Raw genomic sequence first — 23737 nt, forward strand, 5'->3', positions numbered from 1 at the left:
CTTAAAGTGGAGGGAAAAGACTGTTTAAAAAAGTCATAATGTCATAAAGAGTTGGTAAGTGGTGTATAACTGTGCATGCCTACAGTTAGTGTTGGCAAACATTAAGACCTTCTAAGTATTTCAGATGAGAGTATTCTGATTTATTTATAAACCTCACATACTCTGGAATTTTATTAGTCTGCATTCCACTCCCAGGAACAGGTTCCAAAGAGCTCCAGAAGAACAGAAAATGAGACTGTCTTGAGAGTGAACACTGTGGCTATAAAGTAATGGCACTCCGTGAGGAGTGGCATCTTTTGAAAGAAAAAATGGCATTAGGTAAAGGGGTGGGCTATTTGCTTTTTGGTTAGAGGCTTAATGCAACAAAATTTGCATGAGAGAAGGACAAAGGCCTATGTGAATATTAAAACTAAGGACTGACTATGAGTAATGCAAGTCACAATCATCAGGAAATAAAAATCAATGCTAGAAATTTAGGAAATTGCATTTATGGTTGCTCTTATTATACAACAATGCTGATCTCTGCAGGAGTATAAAGGTTCTGGGTTTTTCGTCTCTCACCTCTGTGCTGAAATCCTTCAAATACTTCAAGAACAAAATGTGATGTTTTTCTTGCGCCTTCACATTATAGTGGAAATATTTTTAAAAAATAATAAAAATGCTATCTACAGTCTCTCCCCTGCCATATTTCCATGCCTGAGTTTCTCACAGGACTGACTTGAAAATGTCCATATCTGTATTTATGTCCAAAGAGTAGAATGGTGGAATTCCTTACCCAACAAGGAAAAAATAACTGATGCTCATTTTACTCAGCTTAAACTTTCAGTCTGCACCATTACTTTGTTTTTCATATTTGAAGAGTGGTGATAAGAAAGTTATAACTGCTGTTCAAAAGAACAGCCTATAAATCCTTACGTTTCTTGAGGAGTTATGTGACATTTATCTCAGAATGTCATACTTCCATACCTTACTACAAGTGCTTCACTCTGAAGCCATCCTGAAGTCATTAATAGCCATCTGTGAGTCAAAGAACTTGAATTTGAGAAATCTGGATGGTAAATATTTATCAAGGACACCTGCCATTTCAAGAGTCATCTATAAGAAACCCAACACTCAGCAGTATATGGAAGGGCTATGCATACTGAAATGCCACCAAGATGTCAGTATGTGTATAGCTGCCATATGGAGCAACAGCACATGAAGGAAGAGGAGCAGCCTTTGCTCTCTGAAAGCATGCCTGTCTGCAGAATGCTGCCTGGTTTGTGTCTACCACATATATTTAAAATCCAGCAAATTTGGTAGGATTTATGATAACTTATTTCGGCACTTATCAAAGAATCAAAGAATCCTTTGAGTTTGAAAGGATCCTTAAAGGTCATCTAGTTCAACTCCCCTGCAATGAACAGGGACATCCACAGCTAGATCAGGTTGCTCAGAGCCTGGTCCAAACTGACCTTGGATGTCTCCAGGGGTGGGGCTTCCACCACTTCTCTGGGCAACCTGCTCCAGTGCCTCTACACCTTCACTATAAAAGACCTTTTCCTTATATCCAACCTAAATCTACCCTCTTTAACTTTGAAATCATTTCCTGTTGTCCTATCACAACAGACTTTGCTAAAGTGTCTGTCCCCTTCTTTCTTGTAGCTCCCCTTTAGATACTGAAAGGCCGTTAATCAGGTCAGCTCGGAGCCTTCTCTTCTCCAGGCTGAACAGCCCCAGCTCTCTCAGCCTGTCCTCATAGGGGAGATGTTCCATCCCTTGGATCATTTTTGTGGCACTCCTCTGGATGTGCTCCAGCAGGTCCCTGTCTCTGCTGTACTGAGGACTCCACACGTGGACGCAGTACTCCAAGTGAGGCCTCACCTGCATAGAGTAGCATAGGATCACTTGACCTGCTGGCCACACTTCTTTTGATGCTGCCCAGGATGGCTTTCTGGACTATGAGGGCACATTGTTGGCTCATGTCCAGCTTACCAGCCACTAGTACCCTCAAATATTTTTTGGCAGGGCTGTGCTCAATCTTCTCATCCCCCAGCTTTTGTTGGTAGTGAGGGCTACCTTGACCCAGGTACAATACCTTGCACTTGGATTTGTTGAACCTCATGAGGTTCACCTAGGCCCACTGCCCAAGCCTGTCTAGGTCCCCCTGGATAGCATCCTGTCCCTCAAGCATGTTGACAGCACCCCACAGCTTGGTGTCATCAGCAAGCTTGCTGAGGGTGCACTCAACCCCACTGTCAGTGTCACTGATTATGATATTAAAGAGTATCAGTCCCAGCACTGACCATTTGGTGACTTCAAGATGAATTCATGTTAGTTTGCTGTCCCTTCTGAAAAGCAGTAAGCTATTTCAGTTCTATCTTTTGTAGAGGCTTCACAAGAGGATGCCCATATTCCATAAATGAAAAGTAGACAAAATAAACTGAAACTAGTTTCCTTCCTTAAAAATGAAATGCCCAGCACCGAATTCAGACCAGCCTCACAGTTCAACCTTATAGTACAAAATGTTCTTGAATTTACTTACCTGCAAATACAAGTCAACTTTTAATTCATCAGTCACCTGTCACTGGCATGGGAGAGAAAAAGAGACGTAAACTAGCATTTGAACTGGAGAAAGAAGCAGCAGCATATTCACATCATGGAATAAATTTTTTTGGCGAAAGCATGATATTGACGTAAGAAGACTATTGTCTTTCCAGCTGTGTTTTCCTTTTTGACTAGTGAATTTCTTAATGAAAATTAAATAGGACTTTAATAATTAAATAGGACTTTAATTTTGATTAAGTATAATTTTTCTTTTCCATTATTCAAAGGAAACTATGACCACCGAGACACTGCCTGCAATAACACAATCAGTGAAAATGAGACAGAAAAGGGATCTCAAGAGGTTATTTAGTCCAGTACTTTGTTTTGAAGATGAAAAAATATGACTTCACACTTCATGTCAGATGCTTGTCTTTCACGTTCATTAAAATGTACATTGTGGTAAGAATTTAGGGAGAGTAGCAGAAAGAAATGTTATTTTCAGATGCTGCCTAAGAGCTGGACTGCACCATGAACAGCACAACAAATTCCACTTCTGGAGATGACTATAAAGTAAAACATGAAATTCATGTCTTAATACCAATGGTGTTTCTTTGGTCCATGTCTTTCCCACTCAAAATTATTTATTGCTGAATATGAGACCCAGTTTCTTCACTTCTTTGCACTTTTCTGAGTAAGAATTACATAATATTCACTATACAGATGGAAACAGAAATTGAACGACAGGGTAAACAGGCCTTGGGGATTTAAGTTCAAAGGGGAAGAAGAATGATCCAACACCCTTTTTTCTGAATCTTTTTGTAGAGAGAGTAGCACAGGGAGGAAATGTTCATTTTGTTCATTTCATTCCTTTCATTCAGAAGACAAACAGCTGTTTTAGCTGACACTACATCCAGCCTGATAACAGTATGCTTTATTGGTTGGTTTGTTACATCTAGGAAAACTTTGCTCACAATATACTATCTCAGGCCTGCTGGTCTGTGACATTGTCTGTTTGAAGTTAGCCATGCATGCACAGAAATCTAAATCTGGTAAAAAAGATTGCATTGCCTTTACTCAGAAAGCTAATAGTAATCTGAGCTGTGTTTCTACCATATTCAAGTGAAAGTTGCACTTTGCTCTTTTTCTTCATGGCAGATTATATACTTTCTTAACAGCCTATACATGCGAATCCAAAAAAACACATTTATGGCTCACTAGCCAATCTGCCATACAACAGTCATCTCACCTCCGGATGTAAGATTTACCACTGATTAGAAAACCAAGTGTGTCATAACAAGTCCCCCAATGTCATATGACTGGACTGGAAGAGGAGTTGCTAACCTGACTGGTTTTTCGAAATTCAGTACTTTCCATGAACTTTATTTCATCTGCGCTAACATTATTGGTGTCAAACAGCCAGCAAACAAACTCAGGCACAATTAACAGAGTAACACAAAAAAAGACCATGAATGCTGAAGCAAGGCTAACAATAAATATCCATAAATACAAAAATCTAAAAATGGTATATTCTTTGCCTCCCTTTTCTCAGGAAATTCAGAAAGAAGGCATGGAAAGAGTTTTGCTTAGTAGGGAAAAGGTCTGTGACATTTTCCATTGAAACAAAAATAATTCAGGTAAAAGAGAATTTCTTATATGTTATACATTCAAAGCAATACTATTTGAGAACTGCTCTTACTCCTGACAAGTAAGAGTGAAACCTCAGTACTTCTCTCCTGCTCAGTGAAGCCGTGTCAGTGTGATATCTGATGCATGCCCAGTTAACACATTCATACATGAACGTCTATATATAGCAGCCTATTAGCAGTTTAACACTATTTCAAATTACTATGAGTCTGAATGAAACTGTTTATTTCAGTCTGTGACTGAATACTCTGTGTAGAAGTCAATGGAACCAGTTCAGACTTGCTGAGAATTTGCCCTAAAATTCTAAGTCTTAGCTATTCTCGTAGCTATTTTCAGCAAAAAGTAGGCTGAAATATATAATAAATAAATAACCCTTGCATCCCACAGTAACTATGTTTAATCAGAAACACAAATAAGGTAACTTCCCAAAGTTGCATCATTAATGACAGATACAAAGGCAAAGATAGGACATTTTTTTCACAAAGTAATCCAGGTTCCTAATATGTACCCAGCATATTTCCTTCCTGCCAAGCTTTTTGCAGAGGTAAGCCCATTCCAATATTAATTTCAAAAACTGTCCTGGTTTCTGCAACACAAAGCTTCACCAAAGCTTATCAGATCTATGGAAAACAGGGTGATAAGAGCACGCTACAAGGAAGAAAAAGTTCTCTTCACAAAAACAAGTGGGAATAACTATGTTTACCTCAGCAATGCAGTGTTGCTGGGAGTAGACAAACCCAGAGACCAACTTTTTAAAGGGATTTGTAGATTTGAACAAATGCAATTCACATTTTATCTGTCCATCTGTAGGATAATGCCCGAAGCTCATCTGCACTTGATGTGCAAATGCTAGGTCTAGCATTTGCATGCACAAGTGATATGCAGGGACCCATTTGCACTTACATATGTAGAAAATGACATTTGAAAAACTGGCTCCTAGAATCATTCCTTCTGTGAATGTTATGCAGCCATCTGTACAAAAGTTAGCAACCAAATACTTTGCCATCAGCAGAGTGTTACCCTTTCAGATATGACTGGTTGAGATTTGTTTTTTGTGTTTTGTTGGTTTTTTTTTTTTTGGTCTAAACTTCTTTTCAACAGAAAACAGTTTTTTCAACTAATATAATTTTTCAACATAATGTAAATATGTTGTTAGTTTTCAGCTGAATCCTTCCTTTTCACACCATTGCCAAATTTGATTGATCTGATAGCTGCTAAGCTTGACTGTGCCCTGGAACTTCAGCTTTCTCTGTGGTACTCTGATCAGAGATTCTCAAGTCAAATCCTAGCAGCTCAGCAAGAGAAGTGCAATCTAATGAGGGGCTGCAGCTTACAGAAATAAACATTACCTCAGATAGCACCAAAGCATTTTAGCGGTTGGTGAGGATTAAGGGGTGAGGAGGCAGAAGCCAACATTCTTTTTCATACCCCACTTCCCCAAGCATAAAAAAATCCAACATGGAAAGAATTATTTCTCCAGTTTATTTTCAGTGATTCTGAAAACCCTAACTTGCCACAAAATGGTGCACCGCTCTTCCAGGAGTGAACTATTCAAGGACAAAGGTCTTTTCCAGAGAAATTATTGGGACAAATTGTCAAACAGATCTCTTTACATTAAGATCAATGTAAAGGCAGCTGCTCACAGCCAGTGTTCTGTTTTCAATGAAATATGCTGCTACTTGATCGATGGTGTGGGTGGACAAAGCGTGCCATGGGAGAGGCATGAAGGCCAGGGCCTTGAACGATGAGAACCACATGTGGAATCCATGGGTTATGCACTGTGCAAAATGCTCAGTATGTTAAATCTATCAGGAGACTCTGCAGGATGCCCAGTTACAGATATTAAATACGCGTGTTGCATGTTAGATTACATCTGACTCAAATAACCTAGACACAGGTGATAGCCAATGACAGAACCCATCATAGAGTCATGAAAACAACAGTGTGGCAGTTTTCCAAGATATGCTGAAATTGCACACATGCTAGGACAGGTGCTCTCTACTTCCACACTATGCCTGAGAAATTAATTAGGTAAGTGGAAGTGTAGCCTTTATTTGCCTTGTATTACTCTGTGCAAATACTTATTCCATTTTATCCTTCCTCAGTCCTTCAGTATTTTGTATGAGGCCGAGGTCATGTGTGCACACATGCATGCAGATCAGAGAGAAGGACTGTCAGTTTTATACTTTTTCTAATTTCTTCTGGTAGAAAAGAAGGGAAGGGGGGGGGATTAGAAGGTCTGTTACACTATACCTATGTATTTAGGACAAATTTTGCTCTCATTTACATGAGAACAAAATTGGCATAGAATCATAGAATTAGCTAGGTTGGAAAAGACCTACAAGATCACCTAGTCCAACCATCCACCTACCACCAACAACCCCACTAAACCATGTCTCCCAACGCTATATCTAAACGTTTCTTGAACATCTCCAGGGACAGTGACTCAACCACCTCCCTGGGCAGCCTGTTCCAGCGTCTGACCACTCTTTCAGAAAAGTAGTATTTTCTAATGTCCAGCCTAAATCTCCCCTGGCGCAACTTGAAGCCATTCCCCCTCGTCCTGTCACTAGTTACAAGAGAGAAGAGGCTGACCCCCAGCTCACTACAACCTCCCTTCAGGTAGTTACAGAGAGCGATGAGGTCTCCCCTGAGCCTCCTCTTCTCCAGACTGAACAATCCCAGCTCCCTCAGCTGCTCCTCATAAGGCCTATGCTCCAGACCCCTCACCAGCTTTGTCGCCCTCCTCTGAACACGTTCCAGGGCCTCCATGTCTTTCTTGCAGTGAGGGGCCCAAAACTGGACACAGTACTCGAGGTGGGGCCTCACTAGGGTTGAGTACAGAGGGAGAATGACTTCCCTACTCCTACTGGCAACACTATTTCTGATACAAGCCAGGATGCCATTGGCCTTCTTGGCCACCTGGGCACACTGCTGGCTCACGCTCAGCCGAGCGTCGACCAATACCCCCAGGTCCGTTTCCTCCACACAACTTTCCAGCCACTCTGCCCCAAGCCTGTAGCATTGCCTGGGGTTGTTGCGGCCGAAGTGCAGGACCCGGCACTTGGTCTTGTTGAACCTCATCCCGTTGTCTTCAGCCCAGAGATCCAGCCTGTCCAGATCTCATCTACTGAATCAAACAGAATTTTAACCACAAAACTGAATAAAAATAAAAAAAATACTCCCAAGATAATGTTGCTGCATGGCAACGTCCTTTTCTCACTTGTAAAGCCTCTGAAGATCTAAGGTGCCAGACAATGTTTATCTTCCTCTTATGAGGAGATACTTTAAAATTCTTCCCATGCCCTCTTCTATTCAAGGAAACGTAATGCAGGAGTAAAGTCATCTTACCTCACTTTGGTAGCACTTTATCTTTCCATCCTATTCTCATAGCTTTTTACACTTATATATAATATGTACAGTGTATTATTGCACAGGATGCAAAAGAATGACAAATTATGATCTAAAAGCCAATGGACTTGGGATTTTGTTTTGGATTTGACTAAAAAATGAATTTTGACACCCAGTCTTCTACTAACAATTGAAACCAGTCAGCAGTGCTTTGTTGTTGCTACCAGAAAACTTTCTGAGTCATAGCAAAAAAGATATTAGCTAGCTGACAGCTTTTATGAAGTACTTGAAATCATTTTCCTCTCTCAGGACTGACGTCCATTTCCATAGAAACAGAGGTGGAAATGGACCATTAACATCCACGAGTCAATTTAAGCTACTAGGTCAATTTCTATCACTGAAAAAGATTCTGAATTAGTGAAAATGGGAGTTCTAAAATGGCCCCTAAAACAATATTTTCATGTATTTTTCTGTACTAACCAGGCTCAGACTCTATGGAACAAACCAACAAAGGCACTTGCAGCCAGCAGTGAAGCAGAGGATGAGGATGAGTACTCAACATCCCATGCAACAGCTGGAAGAAAAAAGCAAAACAAAAGGCAGCCAAAATGTTGGGGTTCTACAGCCCACAAATTAAAATGGGGCTTTCAATTCATGGAAAATTGCATAGACTTGTTTTTTAAATAGTGGCTATTTCATAACTTTGTTTATTAAAACAAATTCTTGAGTTCCTTTAGCAAGTGCATCTAGACTTTTTAGGAAGCCACTGTCCTTGGAAAGGTGCAATTATGGGAGATAAGCAGGTATATAGGTCGAGGGGATGTTTAGTTATAATCATATATACTCTGATATGTTGTTTTACCGGAACAGTCTATCCCTGATGACATAAAAGAAGCAATTCTAAAGTATCTTTTGGTATATACATAATTGCAGAATCCTGAGCTGTAAGAATGTTAGACTTGCAGTCTGGAGATTATGGTTTAGCAGCATGGTGCAGATACAGAACATCACTTTTTTTTTTTTTCTTTTTTTTGTGGTATAGCTCCATTGCAATTAATGACATTACTCCTGCTTTCTAAGCATGACAAGCTTCCTTTGTGGGAAATCAAGGCAATCAAAACTAGTTTTGCAGTGGCTGCTTTCAAGCCTAAGTGTGCATGTACTGTGCTCTATTTGCACATTACATCAGCCACAACATTCGACTGCCATTTTTGCTCTTGTGTCTTTGTATGCAGTTAACAGTCTGTATGTTCTTTCTGGAGTTGATAACCACCTCACAAGGCTTTAAAAGCATCAGCTAGGAGTCTGTGCTGCAAAATCATGCTTCTACCTGAAGACAGAACAGCAACATTTCTGCATAGCAGTTTGGATGCCTGGGGCTCAGTAGCTTTGCATCTCTTTGGACAAGTTTTGCTCCCCCCCTCACAGATGGTTAAAGGATGAAAATTACATACTTAGTTTTTTTTCTTCAGGAATTCTGCCTGATTTCTACAGTGCATTGATATAAAGGTCAAATTCCATCAGCTTCTGCCAGAGAATTCTCTGAATTTTGTTATTTTTTTCCCCAAGACACATAATAAAGCAGAACACTTGCCTTAAATATGTTTCAACTTTGGGGGGATCTGTCAATTTCTTTTCTTATAAAAGAAGTGTTACCTCTATATACAATTTGTTAATTTCAGTATTTAGCTCCATTATTTCAGCATTTAGTCTTCAGCATTGGGTTGAGTCCTTTTTTTCTGTCTCCATAGCTCTCAGAAGTGAGAAAGAACATCGTGTTCCTGCGGATTGCCCAGGACACATGCTTCACAGCTGTGCCAAGTTTGCAGCTGACCAATTGGCCTACGTTGCAAGAAGACTCATTTTCAAAATTTACAATCGTTTTTTTTAATGTGTGCCAGATAGGCCAATTCACTGTGAGACTTCTTTGATTTTATTGACGTTTAGAGCCTCATCCAGTTCCCAGTGAAGTCAATGGATGTATTTCCAGTCCTTATAGCAAGACTTGGATGAATCCCTAGTGGGCAGAACCGTTTCCTGTCACCTATTTTGCCCACTGAGACATTCAAAAGATCACTGACTGCCCCATTCTGTAACACTGGATAAAGGCATCTATCCTAGAATTTAAAGGAAATGCATGGTCGTCAAAGGTAGCTACCAAAAAGGTTGCAAGTGACTTAAACTAGCAAATTCACCAACATTAAGGCTTTCATGGAAAATGGCAGTGCTAATGGCATTACTTTATTTGATCTGTTACTGAAACAATATGTACCTTCTAGAATTCCAAGCCCTGCTCCCTGGAAATGGCAGCTTGTCAAGGTGAAGGAAATGCAGGAAAAAGCAAACTTTAGGCATCCAGTATAAAATTATACTACTATTTCATTAGTAGAAATTTTGTAACAGTGGAAGCAGGCATAATTCAACCATAAAATGTTTTGATTAGTGTTTAATGTCTGAAACTATTTCAGACCAAACATTTCAGTTTACAGAGCGTATAAACAAACTTCTGAAACTCAGCATTTGCAAAGATGAAATCATAAGCTGGAAGACTCCAAACCCAGATGACATTTGAGTCTGTAGCCAACAATAGCATCCACTCTGCAAAGTAAAACCAACAGGGGAGCAGCAATGTTAGTATACGTACCTTACGCACAAGAAACTTGTGTACTATACACACCCTGATGTGACTTCTCTGCTAAGTGCAAAAAGAAACAGAACAAGTAAAAAAAGAACTGTGTAGTTCAAGGCTTTATATTGCATTCACCAAACAACTGGGAGGAAATGAAAGAAAATGAAGCTGATTAATTCCTTTCCACATTTGCTGCGGAAATTCTTTCTAGCAGCTTCAAGCAGCACCATATCAGTACAGCGTACATGGGAAGGAAGGAGGGAGGCAAGACAGTTCACTTGCTAAAAGAATAGGATATTTGTACCTTCCTTTTCTCTACCCTCCTGGGTCTAATCTTCTTTTGCCTCTAGAGCTATTATAAGGAAACACAAAGAATTATGAACTGAAAAGATCACTTTTTACAAGAAACTAAAAGAATATTTGTCCTTTAAAGAGTGCATAAAACTCCTCCTCCTTCTGCTGAGACATCCCAAAGACCTAGCGATTCCAGCACAGATGAAGTTATCAGTTTGTGGTGTCTGAATTCAGGGTTGCTTCAGGCCCTAGATTCCTTGAAATTCTAGATCATCATGCTAGCCAGTTTGGCACTGCAGACGTCTTTAGAGAAGCACTCCTGAAAAAAATAACCAAAATCAGAGAGCAAGTCACCTACTGTAGGCACAAAGGGACATGACTTGTCTGAAATTGAGCTAAATCAGGGTGATAGATTAAGAAAAGTTTTTAGTAGTAATGTCAAAAGGAACTTGAAATGCTACTCCAGATGTAAGAGTAGGAGAAACACAGAATCATAGAATCAAAGAATGGTTTGGGTTGGGAGGGACATTTAAGATCATCTAGTTCCAACCCCCCTGCTATAGGCAGGGACACCTCCCTCTAGACCAGGTTGCTCAAAGCCCCATCCAGCCTGGCCTTGAATGCTTCCAGGGAGGGAGCATTCACAACTGTGCTGGGCAACCTGTTTCAGTGTCTCACCACCCTCACAGTAAAGAATTTCTTCCTAATATCCAGTCTAAATCTACCCTCTTCCAATTTAAAACCATTTCCCCTCGTCCTGCTGCTACATGCCCTGATAAAACTAGCTTCCCGGCAGGCCCCCTTCAGGTACTGGAATGTCCCCTTCAGGTACTCCCAATGCTTTTGCTCAAGGTGCTTGAGAACATGCTACATGGAATCATTTTGATATGGAAAGCATAAACTAGAAGCATAATCTTTTTCATCCATACTTTCTCTACAGTCTAACATAATTGAAAGTATACTGACAGAATGCCTGGCAGAAGGTACAGAAATGATTTTCAATAATTCAGTAGAGAGAAAGAAAATGCTATGAAGTCAATTAAGAGAAGAACTGGGACAAAAAACAAGCAATTATGGAAGAGGGGATATTTGAATTCAAGAAGAAAAAATCTTCCCCCAAAAGACAAGCAAAGGCAGGATAAAAATCTACGTCACTGCAATTGTTAAAATTTTCACACTAAAATCGTTTTCATTTCCAGTTGTATCATTTCCTAAAGAAAACAAAGAGGTCAGTCATAGAAAATTGATGAGATCATGCTGTCTCTAATATGACAAATCCAAAAATAGGAAAAGCAATAGACTGAGACACCTGGACATATTTCTTCCAAGACAGTTTGGAGTCACACAAGGACGCTAAACCTATTTTCCCTCTCCTTTTCCCTTTGCTGTCGTGGCTTTCAACACACCCATCTCCATTCCCATCTTTGCCCTTATGTAGAAAAAAGAAGATGAATATAAAGAGAAGGGTCAAGAAATGACTTTTCATGAGCCACTACATCTGGGCTTCTGCGAAGTCTGGATTTTGTCATTATAATAAGAATGCAAAATATGAAAAGAAAGGAAATCTGCCTTAGCTACTGGAATTAGTCCAGTGGCTAGCTAACGTAGCAGTCATTGTTATACTACAACATCATTCAGCAGGCTTGTCCAGACTGAAGTTTTGTAATTTAAGGTGCTGCATAGGCACAAAGAAAGGCACCCTCTCCCAGGTCAGGAACTGTAAGGCAAAATGAGCACCTTGTGGATTTGGTAACCAGTGAGGTACAAATGAAGTATGGGGGGGCAGCAGCTAAAACACATGCCAAAGAAAGGAGCTAACAGGACTTGAGGCACTATTTCTGCCTAAGATAATAATTATTATTTCACTTTGACAGCTGATACTGTCCATGGATCTCACAGGACACTCAGGAATTTGGCCTCCTTGTCTGAACAAAAGAGACTTTCACAATGGGTGAATCTGAGCACAAGAACTGCAGTGTGTGAAAGCAATGCAGCGCTGAACCTGGGGAATAAGGCAGATGCCAGGAGACATTGTGCGTGCGTGTGCGCATGCATGTGTGGTGTGGGAGAACCCACGTCATCATCCTTCTTGTGTTTTGTTACAAAGGTTTCTTTGCTTTTTTCTCCCATTTCTTTACTAACTACTAGCTCATCAACAATTGTACCAAATATCTATGAGGCAGAGCACAATACTTTAAGATAGGTTCAATAGATCCTGTAGAAACATGCTTTGCCTATTTTTTGGAAATACACAGGTGGGAGATTGGTTCTGGACTGCACACCTGGATTAGATAGCAAAGACTGCAGGAGCTGACCAGGGCTTTGTACCTCTCTTATTTCTCTACATCTACAAAAAGGGAGGATGCATTAAAATATCCTTAGAACATTACACCAGGGAGCGCTACTGGTGAGGACAGAGCATCCTTCTGACCCTACAGTCACTAGGTCTGCACCTACAGTCCTACCATTGATCTTTAAATGGAAGCATGAACTGAACTGCAGAACACAAGAAAATGGCCCCAGACAACCAGCTCCTCTGAAGCCCCAGCTGAAGCAGCCATGATGCTACTGGTCATGAAATCCTCTTTTTAGGAATATCTGTGAAAAGATGAGACAAAATTTCCCACTTAGCTTATTTGCAGCAATGGACTTTTGAATTCTATAACAGAAGCAGATAAACGTACAAAGAATAAATGAATAGTCATGTTTTGGAAATGATGCTAGATATCATATGGGCTAACAATTCACTTGGAAAGACACAGGAGAGGAAATTGTAACTAGTTCCCTACTCAATTATTTTTACTTTCAGCACTGCCTCAGATAATATTCATACATTGCCCGCTGAACAGTTCCAGCTCTCCTTCTCAAAGATAAGCATACCCGCAGCCAAGATGTTCTCATAAAAGATTAAAATTCCTTCCCATATCAACAACAAATTAGTCATTCATTTTCACAGTATTGCACTCTGGAATCTGAAAAAATATAAATTATTAAATATTCTTATGCTCCATTTTCAAAAGCAACTATTTTAGTTAATTGCTAATTTGAGCATGGCTTAAAAACAAATGAGAAAATATACTGTAAATGTTAGCACTCAAATATATAAAGTGCATTCTACCAGGATTCTACCAGCTCTACTATTAGAGCTTAACAGGGAGATCTGGTGGAATAATCCTTCATAGGAATAACTGCTAATATAAAAAAAGAGAGATTTGCAGACTGTACTTGGTATTATAAAAATGGATCAAGATACTTAAGATACTATTTAAGTTAAATATGGCTTATAACAAAGATTGTGTTTTCTTTCCTCCTATAGCAGAGTTATTTTTATTGGCAGATACAGGAATATGGTTAAATGCACTTGTGACTATTTCAGAAACCTGTGTGGTAACCCAATGATAAACTCCAATGAAATCTTATCTATTGACAAGATGAATAATTATGACAAGACACTTGTCAAAGTAACACTTTAACTTCATAACATTCCTGAAAGGGAATCCTTGAAACAGATCTATCTGCATCACACCCTTTTACTAGCAACGAACCCAGATACATAAATCACCTTCTGGCATAAATAAAAGAACATGCCAGTTCACCTCAGGTGAGGACTGACAAGTAGGCTTCATCAGGTCTTGACACAAGGACATTGAACTATGTGATCTGGTTCTTTTGTGCAACTGGCTATTGCAGTGGTGTTCTAAGGAATAAAATGTCTTTTCACACAGAGGATATGTCCTGAACTTGCAAATAATGTTCACTGGAATGTATTCCATCCAAAGTTATCATCCAAAGCACTGGACATGTGAAAAAAAATACCAGGCAGCAACTTTGTGGTTTGACATGGAAGGCTCTTAAGACAATCTGTTCTATGAATTAAAAAATATATTCAAACATTAAAGCAATCCCAGGCAGACAATTTTCTTTTCTTTTTTTATGCTTTTGATTCACGGAAAAAAACTGCTACTGTACTGAGTTGGTCATCTGTCACTGTACCACTGCCCTCCTGCAGATGAGAAGGCTTCGGTACAATGCTATGTACCTGGCTATGGCCAGGTGAGGTGGGCAGAAGAGTCTGCAAGCACCATCCATTGTAATCCTCCAGAAATATTGAGGCTTCAGAGTGAATACTGGCAAGGGAAGTGAAATCTATTTCAGAATACCTCCAAAAATCATCTCCTTTCGTTTTTTTCTTGCCAAGACTCACTAAGATTCCATACAGTGCTGATACTGAAAGAAATATAGCACTGTGCAGGAAATAGGCTCACCAGGTTTACGGGAATGACTTAATTACCACTTCAGCTGTTACTTTATTATATGGGTCCCAGATATACATAGATCAGACATCTATTCATCCTGTGCTTGCTCCTACTACAAGTGGTGGAAGAAAACCAACTTTGTATTATACAGTCACAGTCCTTAAACAGAAATGCCACGCTTTATTGAAAATCCAGAAAAGGCAGTACTCTCCAACTCACACTACAGTAGAACTTCCAACCCACAGTGTATCTGTAGACTCCTTGATTTTTCTTTTAAATGCTTTTCTTTTCAGCTCACTACTACAAGAATTGAAATGACTCTTTAAATATTCCCTGAATCATTTTGTAAACCAAGAGCAATTACAGAAAAGGGGGAAAAAAAAAGAAAAAAAAGACACAGGGAAAACTTTCAGTGATTGAAAAGTGGGACAGTGGGCTGTGAATTCTTGAGGCTGTGCTTTCCTGCAGCCCTCCTGAGTACAGCACCATGCACAATACCTCTGCCTTTCCCTGTCGAAAGCAGAAACACTAAGAACAACTGCTCACAGATTATCTCACAGGTGAATCTACCACACATGCTGCTATAACTCATTTTCCACATAGTTTACATTAGCTACATTAGTTCTCTAGCCTCTTTCATTTAGCTGTTACCAAAAGCAACCGATAGCCAGTAGTGACTATATCAAAGTACCTAACTGAGGCAAGGCTTGACCTGGGATCACCCAGTTTGGAGATTCTGTGGGCGATACTGAAGACCTGGATATCTGAATTACTGTGGCATGTAAAAGTCTGTGCCAAGCGTACAAATGCTGAGAAAAACCACCCTTGCAGAGACACCAGCTCGCTCTGGATCCCCATTTTCTGCCTTACTGCCTCAGGTTGGATGCGGGGACAGTCTTCAAGTGGAGGATCTGAGATGGGGGATTTGCTTCCCACAATCCATTCCCCTTGGCAGTTTTCAGTTACCACATGCAAGACAGATGTAGTTTCTGAATACGTCACACTGCTCTAAAAGCACTTCCTCCCATGAGCTCCCAAGAAAAGGTTTGCTGTACCAGCAATTCTTACGACCTGCATCTTACCGTGATGCCCCTTACAGTGCACCTCACCCACACTCTGCTCTGACAACCTATATGTTTTGTTTTTTATTTCCCACACTCAAGCTATCAGCATCTTCTGTTTCTTCTATAATTTTACCTCTAGAAAGATCTATGAAAGTCAAACAATTTTTTTGTGTGTCACATTCATGACTTTTTATGTTGGCTTTTTTCTTAATTCATTTTTGTACTGACTTCAGGCTATTTCATCTTCAAGGCTGCCACAAGATCCCTGTGAGATCTGACTTATGATATGACACAGCTCATAAACTTCAAGTTCCCCAAATCCCTTTATTTTAAAAAGTGACACTTCAGGAAACAGGCCAGAGGGCAGTCCCATCTCTTATGATGCTGGTGACCCTACCACAAGCCACAATTGCATCAAAGGATTTCTTTTCAGCAGCAAGTTGCATAAACTGCACTTTATAACACAGCTTCTGCTTCAAGGAACTAGAACATGCAAACAAGGACAGTGACGGAGCAAACTCTACTGCAAACAACATAACTCACTTCTACCATGAACTGAAGAGGACCCTGGTATCTTGACACCAGCCACTATTTTATTTTGCCATCCCAATGCATGCCCATTCAATAAAAAAGCCCCAACACCAGCAATAAATATTCCCAGAGAGTACACAGCTCTGTTCTAGGTTCATTTCCCTCTCTTGTAAATGTTACTGGCAAGTTCTCCTTTTCCAAAATGCAATGTATTGCCAAACACTGTAGTAGAAAACACTTGATCTCATATGAAACATGCAACAACAATGTACAAATTGGTGGGTTCTCTGCAGAAATTACCACCCTTATAACTTTCATTCTTTTTCTTAGACCCCAAAACCTTACTTTACAACTGTAGCATTCTCTCTCCCCACCCCTTTTCTTTGTGGTTTAACAGATAAAGTCAGAAAGGGAGGAGGTTTCACCACTTTTGCTACCTACAAAAACATAACATTATTCTGTTTTTCTGACACTTGCTGATAGGATGAATATGACCACTGAACACCAAGGATAGCATTCTTTTGTTCTGCTAGTAACAGAGTGCTTCTTTGGTTGTGGGTTTTGGTTTTATTGCATTGGGTTTTTTGTTTGTTTGTTTGTTTGTTTCAGTTTAGCAAATATCTGATGCAATTTGATACCAGTTCTATGGGTATTTAGCTCCAAATTTTTCCAATATTTTTTCTATTATTTTTGCAAATAAAGTAATTTCTAAACTGTTAAGTTAGTACTGAAATATACTAATTCAAATGCATGTCAACTATAATTCTTCTATTGCAATAGTATCTCAAAAACATATACCAAGAAAGTATTCTTATAGAAATATCACATATAATACACTAACTACTACATTTCAGATGAAAATAAAACCAGTTCAACTTTCATAGAATCACAGACTCGTAGAAGCAACCAGCTTGGAAAGGATTTCTGAGGATCTCTCTAGTCTAGTCTTTCCAATTTGCTCTAAGCAGTGCTACTTAAAAGTTACATCACATAAACAATAAAGGGTTCTAAACACTAACTTGTCAAATAATTGCTTGTTTTACATTGACATTCATATTAGCACAGTTAAAAAACAATTGCCAATTGTACATGCATGTGTGTTAGTATTCATGTGCACGGAGGATACTATGATGAATCACTCTGTCCTGCAGCAGCAAGGTGGGACTGGCATTGTTGGTATCCTTCTGCTGTTCCTACCAAAGAAAAGGTAGAAGTAGGTAAGAATAGTAAAAGCAATTAGCCACCATGTCACTTGAACAAAGTGACAGGCAAATGTTCTCAGCCTTCTCAATTGTTGGGGAATTAAAGAAGCGTCTCTTTCTAAGGTGCAACGCAGCATTTACTCGACCATTTTGTGCTTGCTAGAATGACAGCTGTCATGCTGTGATGCTACAACAAGTCTAAGCTTTGTTGCTGTGCAGTCAGTTGGCAACAGAATACCATGAAACAACTAATTAATCATATTTCAATTTCACCCCAAAAATATAAAAATAGCTCTGGCCCATTAGATTAAAAAACAAAGATTTGCTGCAATAAAAAAAAGAAGTATTTTCCTAGCCCAGCCAGCAAAAGGAAACTGAATATGCTTTTCTCCTGGCCCTAAACTCCTACTAGCATCACAGGATGAGACCTAGTTTTATATTTGCTTCCCCGTACTGTAATTGTTAGAGATGTCACTCAAGATGTATTTTATGTAGGAGCAACAGCACATGTTCCCGCCTGGCAGAATTTGGATTATTCATGCCCATATTGCAGTTAATTTTGCAGGATCTACAGAAACACACTGAAATTGGCAAGCTTTTCAAGGCTTGGTCTTACATTTTTTGCTCTTTGCAAAAGAAGAGAAGGTACCCATATTGAGACTTATCGTGATCAGTGACTGTTATGAATAATTGATGTAATGGTCTGAGATATCTCAGATAATTGGTAATAACAAATTATCTCTTCTACTTTGATGTTACTGGAAGAAATTAGGACAACTCTTCCTCTGTACAAACTGATGCAAAATGACTAGATGATCTCAGCCTAATTTAAACTTCTGCTTCTGAGACTGAGCTCACTACAGCAGGATACAAATTTCCCTGTGATAAGATGTCAGTACTGAAACCAGCAAATGGCATCTTTAGGGAAACAGCCTCAATAGAATGCACATCTACAGATGGCCAGGAAAATTTTGATTGATTATTACTCTTGGGGGTCTTATTACCACCGGTCATATTCAGGAAGTGCTGACAAACACTGCGTGCGCAAACAGTACAGCACACATGAAAACTTCCAAGATTTCTGTTAATGCTGCTCCACTCATCTACACAGAAGATATGAGTCTTGCACAGTTGTCAAGCCTAGACTTTTCTATCACTTAGAATACAAGCACTGAGAGAGCAGAGGAGGAATTACTCATAGATTTCATAAAAAGAAGAATCTATGTTTATGTAATTTTATATGGTTGAAAGATAAACACAGATGTTGCATTTGCAGATACGATTTTTCTAACACTATTTTTATCAATTACACTGTGCTTAAAAGATGGAAAAACATTGTCTAATTATTTGTCTTAATAGCCTGTAGATCTGAAAAAATAATTTTTTGATTAAAAAAGGATTCTCCCCAAATCTAAATTTTCATGCTAGCAAAAGTTATGGGACCAGAGAAAAAGATTACACAAAAAGTCATCTTTCAGATGATTAAAAATAGTTGGGTTTTAAGCAAAATATTTTTAAGACTTTTAATGAATACAAAATACTTTCAGGCTGTCATCTGTGCACAGAAATCTTGTTTTCCACTAGTTCTTTGTTTGGATGTGTTCCAAAGCAAACTGGATAGACTCCTTTCCAATTGATTGCATTGCAATGATATGACCCGCAGCTTTTTCATCTACAGTGACCTGTTTTTTTAATATCATCTGGGGCAGAGGAATGATTTAGAACCCACTTCAATTGCTGGGTGAGAAAGCTTAATTCAGTGAAAGTAAGACGTGGTACAGTTTGTGTCTTCTTCAGAAAATTACTATGTGCATGCACTTTCAGAACCATGAAAAGTGGTCATCTATTCCATCTCTCTGGCCAAGGCAGCTCAACCAGAATCTAAGCTAGGCAGCTGCTTGACCAGCCTGTTCCTAAAACCTTTCAGAGATTCTACTGTCTCCCTAGTTGCCCTATATGCTGAAAAATAAATGAAAGCCTTAGATTTTCACCACAGCATTAGGTGAATAATAAACTGGTAATGAATTGGGAACGTCTATAAATGGAGATCTGACTGATCATCTCAGATAAAGACATCTGTTGCCGGTGTTAGGTTTTTGGCCAAACTGAACTCGTTCTAACCTTATGCAGAAATGAAATAAAATACAAATCAAATTGCTCTGCTATGCCCAGCAAGACCAGCACACTGTTAATCTGTTTCCTTCCAGTTCTAAAATAAAGGCTGTCAGGTTTACTTCTCTGCTAGTTAACTTGATTCAAGCTTCGTCTCTTTCTTTCCTGGATTCCTTTATTTTAGCTAATTCTTCTCCTTCATATGCTAAAATTCTTTTAGGCAGTGAAGTAATTTGTATTTCATGCTACTATTTTGTCTTCTAAAGCACACTTGAAACCATAGTTTTAAGCAGTAACATTTCATTTGTCCTGGCTACAACAGAAAAATATCACACTTCTCAGGCACTGGTATTTATGCTTCTTGTGATCTATGTCATTTATTTTGTATTTTAATTTGACTCTACAATAACTATGGACATTTTTTTTCTGTTGTTTTCCTGACTCCCCACTGCGGTCACTCTTTTGGGAATTCTACATGAGTAATTTAGCAATGTGTGCTAATAGAAAGCATACTTACTCTGTGTGAATTCATTTTCATCTTTAGGAGTATGAAAGACTCTTAAAGGTAAAGACTCTGGCTGAAATTGCACTGCTGCAAGACATTACGATATTATGTCAGGAGTGACAGGAATGCTCTGACTCAGTATATGACATACATCATTAGCATTCATCACACCTACAGTATACTCCAATAAAGATCTCTGGATCTCTGTACTGCCTTGTCCACCTTTGCCCACACTAACACAGATCAGATTTTGCACTGAGAAAATCCACTAATCTAGGTATCTTATTTTTCACATGGATTTGCCTTGCCTATCTTAGAAGAAACAGAAGGAAATTTCCATGCTTAATGTGCCAGTAAAGAAGGAAAATGGGGTTTGCCAGTTATAGTGACACAGATCCAAAGTTCTGGGAACTGTACTTTCCCCACAGATTCTCTTTGACGACTGCTTGCATTTTTTCCTATTCAATTTCTATATTTTAATATTTCCTAAAATCAAGCTGAACCTTTTTTGGTAGAGGGAAAAGAACTTTCAGGATATTTTCTCTCCAGTGCTGCATGACCTTTACTACAGAAAGCCTGCCCAGAGGTAATATGTAAAGGCTCAAATCACCTAACTGCTACTAGTACTAAACAAAAGACTTGCTCATTTTTATATTGCATTCCCCAATGCAGCCTGTGTCAGAAATGTTCCTCAAGTTATCCTGATGGACAGACAGTAAAGTTGTTTCCCTTAGCAAGCAGAAGAATCTATGGCTTGTTGCCCAATAAGCCCACACTCTACCTGTATTTCACCTGATTTTATTTCTCTCCACAGATTTACAATCAGTCTTGTTTACATGTTGCCATAATGACTTTCAATTGGCTAAAAAGTAGCCTTTTCAAGAAACCTGTATCTAAATCAGGCATATGTATGTATGCATCTTACTCAAACTGTAAGCTTTATATAGAAAAGTTTTAGGCAGCCCTAGGACTTTCACGAAAGTAGCTGATTGAAAAAGGACCAAGCTTTTGAACCTGGGCATCTTCCTCTTCTGCCTACTGGAATTTACATTACAGTACTGGTTCATAATGTTCTCAAAAGAAACCTTACTGCACAGCCTTCATCCATCAAGATTAAACTTGGGAAATGATCCCTGATGCCATCGGCATCATGTCGAAGTCTGTGGGGAAAGGAAGGTGAGGGAGCTGGAGTCACCTTGGGAGGGGAATCACAGCAGACCTAAAAGTACAGCCAGCAAGCAGTGTGATAAAGCAGGCTACTGCTACCATCTGCTTTCTCCTCCTGGGTTCCTTTCTCTCCCTGGTCAAGAGACAGAAACAAGCCAGGTGCTTGCAGTGAACTCAAAAAAAAAGTTCAAGGAGGAAATGTGGCATAGAAAGTAAATTCCAAGATGCTCCATTGCTGCAGAAAGGAAGCAGGCAGGAGGTCTATCTGGCTCTGCTCTGGGGAGGGAGTGCAGCCATCAGCTCCAGCTCTGCATTTCACCTGTGGGACACATCTAGTTATACCAGTCAGGGACCATTACTGCACAGGTTTTAAGTTCCCTTAAATACCCACTGTCAGGCCAGTGCCCAGGACTGGCATTCCAACCACCCAGTCTGTCTAATCCTCTTCAAAATCCATGCTGTTTTTGCCGTCAGCAACCGCAAATGCCAGAGACAGTAGTCTGGACAGAAGAAACTGAACACTTTCTCAACTTTGCTTCTGCCTGCATTTTAAATCTCACAAAAAAAGTAAGAGATGAGAGCTGGCATTTCCCTCAACCTTCCATCTTACTATATAGTAATTAAATCACAGCAATGCTTTTGCTTGCATAAAAACACCAGTCTCTATTCCAAAAGGAGTGTTTAGTTTAAAAGTCACTCTGTGCGCCTGGATTGTCAGACCAGCTCATGAGAGCATTTTTACAGTTTTCCGGGGACTGCACTCTGCAACCCCATGGCTGCAGCCTTGCCCTGCTGTCACACCCTTGCGTGGTCAGATCCGTGTTCCTGCTCCAAGAGGTCTTGGGAGCTGTCATCTTCTCTCATCTGCATCTCTGAAGGGAAGCAAGTCCTAATGAATCAATGCAGAAAGGGTTAAAGGGTGTCAGGAAACATGCCGTTGCCTCATGGAAGCTTGCACAGTCATGAACTCAATGGGGAAAAAAAAATTGTCTCCAAAGTATACGGAAGTAGCCGTGAAGGAGTGTGCTTTAAAAGAAATTTAATTACATTTTAAAAGAAATTATAACTGTTAAGAGATTTCAGCTTCTTCCTAACACTCCAAATTTCTTGTTTTAGAACATTTTTCAGCACAAATACCTCCAAAACCTGAAGATTCCAGAAACATGCATATTACCTCTACTGCACTTCATCAAAACCTGTTAGCACCATGTTGCAGTAGAACTGTTCTCACTTTTTTCATAGCTGTCTGTTACCAGACCATAAGCTAACTTGCTGTCTAAGAATATCCGGCCACCAATTAAAGCTAGGCAGAACTATTCCCTTCCCCCAGCCAATTTGTGCTTCTTTTTCCACTGTAAGGCTCTCTTAAGACTTCACCAGTCAGCCTCCCACATGGTATTTAAGGGCCTGATTCTTGTGTCCTGCCTCCACAATCGGAACCAAGTTTATTCACCTCTCTAATACACAACTTGTCCCCCTAAGACCCACACTAGGCACAGCTGAGAAAGACAACTCTGCAGCGCAATGGAAGGTCTGACCCCATCTTTTTCCAGCACCCCACCACAGCTGTGCCCATTTGTACCACCATCACAGGCACAAACACCTTGTCCTTATTTTTCAAGGCCTACACATCTCTCATCCTCATTTAGCTGCTGCTAATTAGGACACTCCTAGCACTTGTATCCACCATCCCATGGCAGTGGTCTGGATGGCTCCTTAGCCAGACTTGCTCCTGGCACTTACCTTCCATTCTTGTGTGCCCGGTACCTGCGCCTAGAGCACTTCTTCCTCTTTCACAGGAATACCTACAAGAACTGACTCACAGTAACTTATGTACTGGTATTTATTACCTGAAGATAAATAGAGATCTGTCCAGACACAGTACACACACCTCTCAAAAGCGTGATTCTGTTGCTGCAGCCTCGTGGTGTCATGTCACACCCTCGTGTTGTCAGATCCACCTCCAATTGTGAACACCTTGGGGCTGGGAATATGTCGCTTCACTCCGCACGGCACAGAGCCTAGCAGACTCCAGCACCCTCGGAGATGGTAATTAATGGTGTCAACCCAACATCTTGGCTACTTTTGACAGCCACCACCTCCACCCAGCACACTGGGCTTGCTGCGAGGCCGGGACTGACAGCACTGAGGAGAAGAGTGGGGCTCCCGACGGCCCAGGGCAGCCAAACCGAGGGGAGCGTAGGGCTGGGCCGGCAGCCCCCGTGGCAGCAGCCACGCACCGCACGCGCTGCTGGGACTTTGCTACTGCCTGGGCAGGGCCCGAGCCGTCCTCCCGGCAGCGGCCTGCACTGCCCGAGCCCCGCGAGCAGCATAACTCCGAAACCCCACAGCTCCCACGACTCGCACCGGGATCCGGCGCGCTACGAAAAGGGGCGGTCGGCGCCGGGCACCACCCCTGGTCTGTCACCGGGCGGGGCTCGGGGAAGGGGGCGGCC

General features: G+C 40.3%; 1 long non-coding RNA gene across 1 annotated transcript; it reads right to left on the bottom strand.

Annotated features, from left to right (window-relative positions):
* On the bottom strand, positions 15084-23693 carry LOC110389565. Its single transcript, XR_002433297.1, has 3 exons — positions 23173-23693; positions 23025-23086; positions 15084-22170 (listed from the first exon to the last, which is right to left on the bottom strand). It is a non-coding gene; the product is annotated as an uncharacterized LOC110389565 (long non-coding RNA).

The sequence above is a fragment of the Numida meleagris genome, chromosome Z, assembly GCF_002078875.1.
Source record: "Numida meleagris isolate 19003 breed g44 Domestic line chromosome Z, NumMel1.0, whole genome shotgun sequence".
NCBI lineage: Eukaryota > Metazoa > Chordata > Aves > Galliformes > Numididae > Numida > Numida meleagris.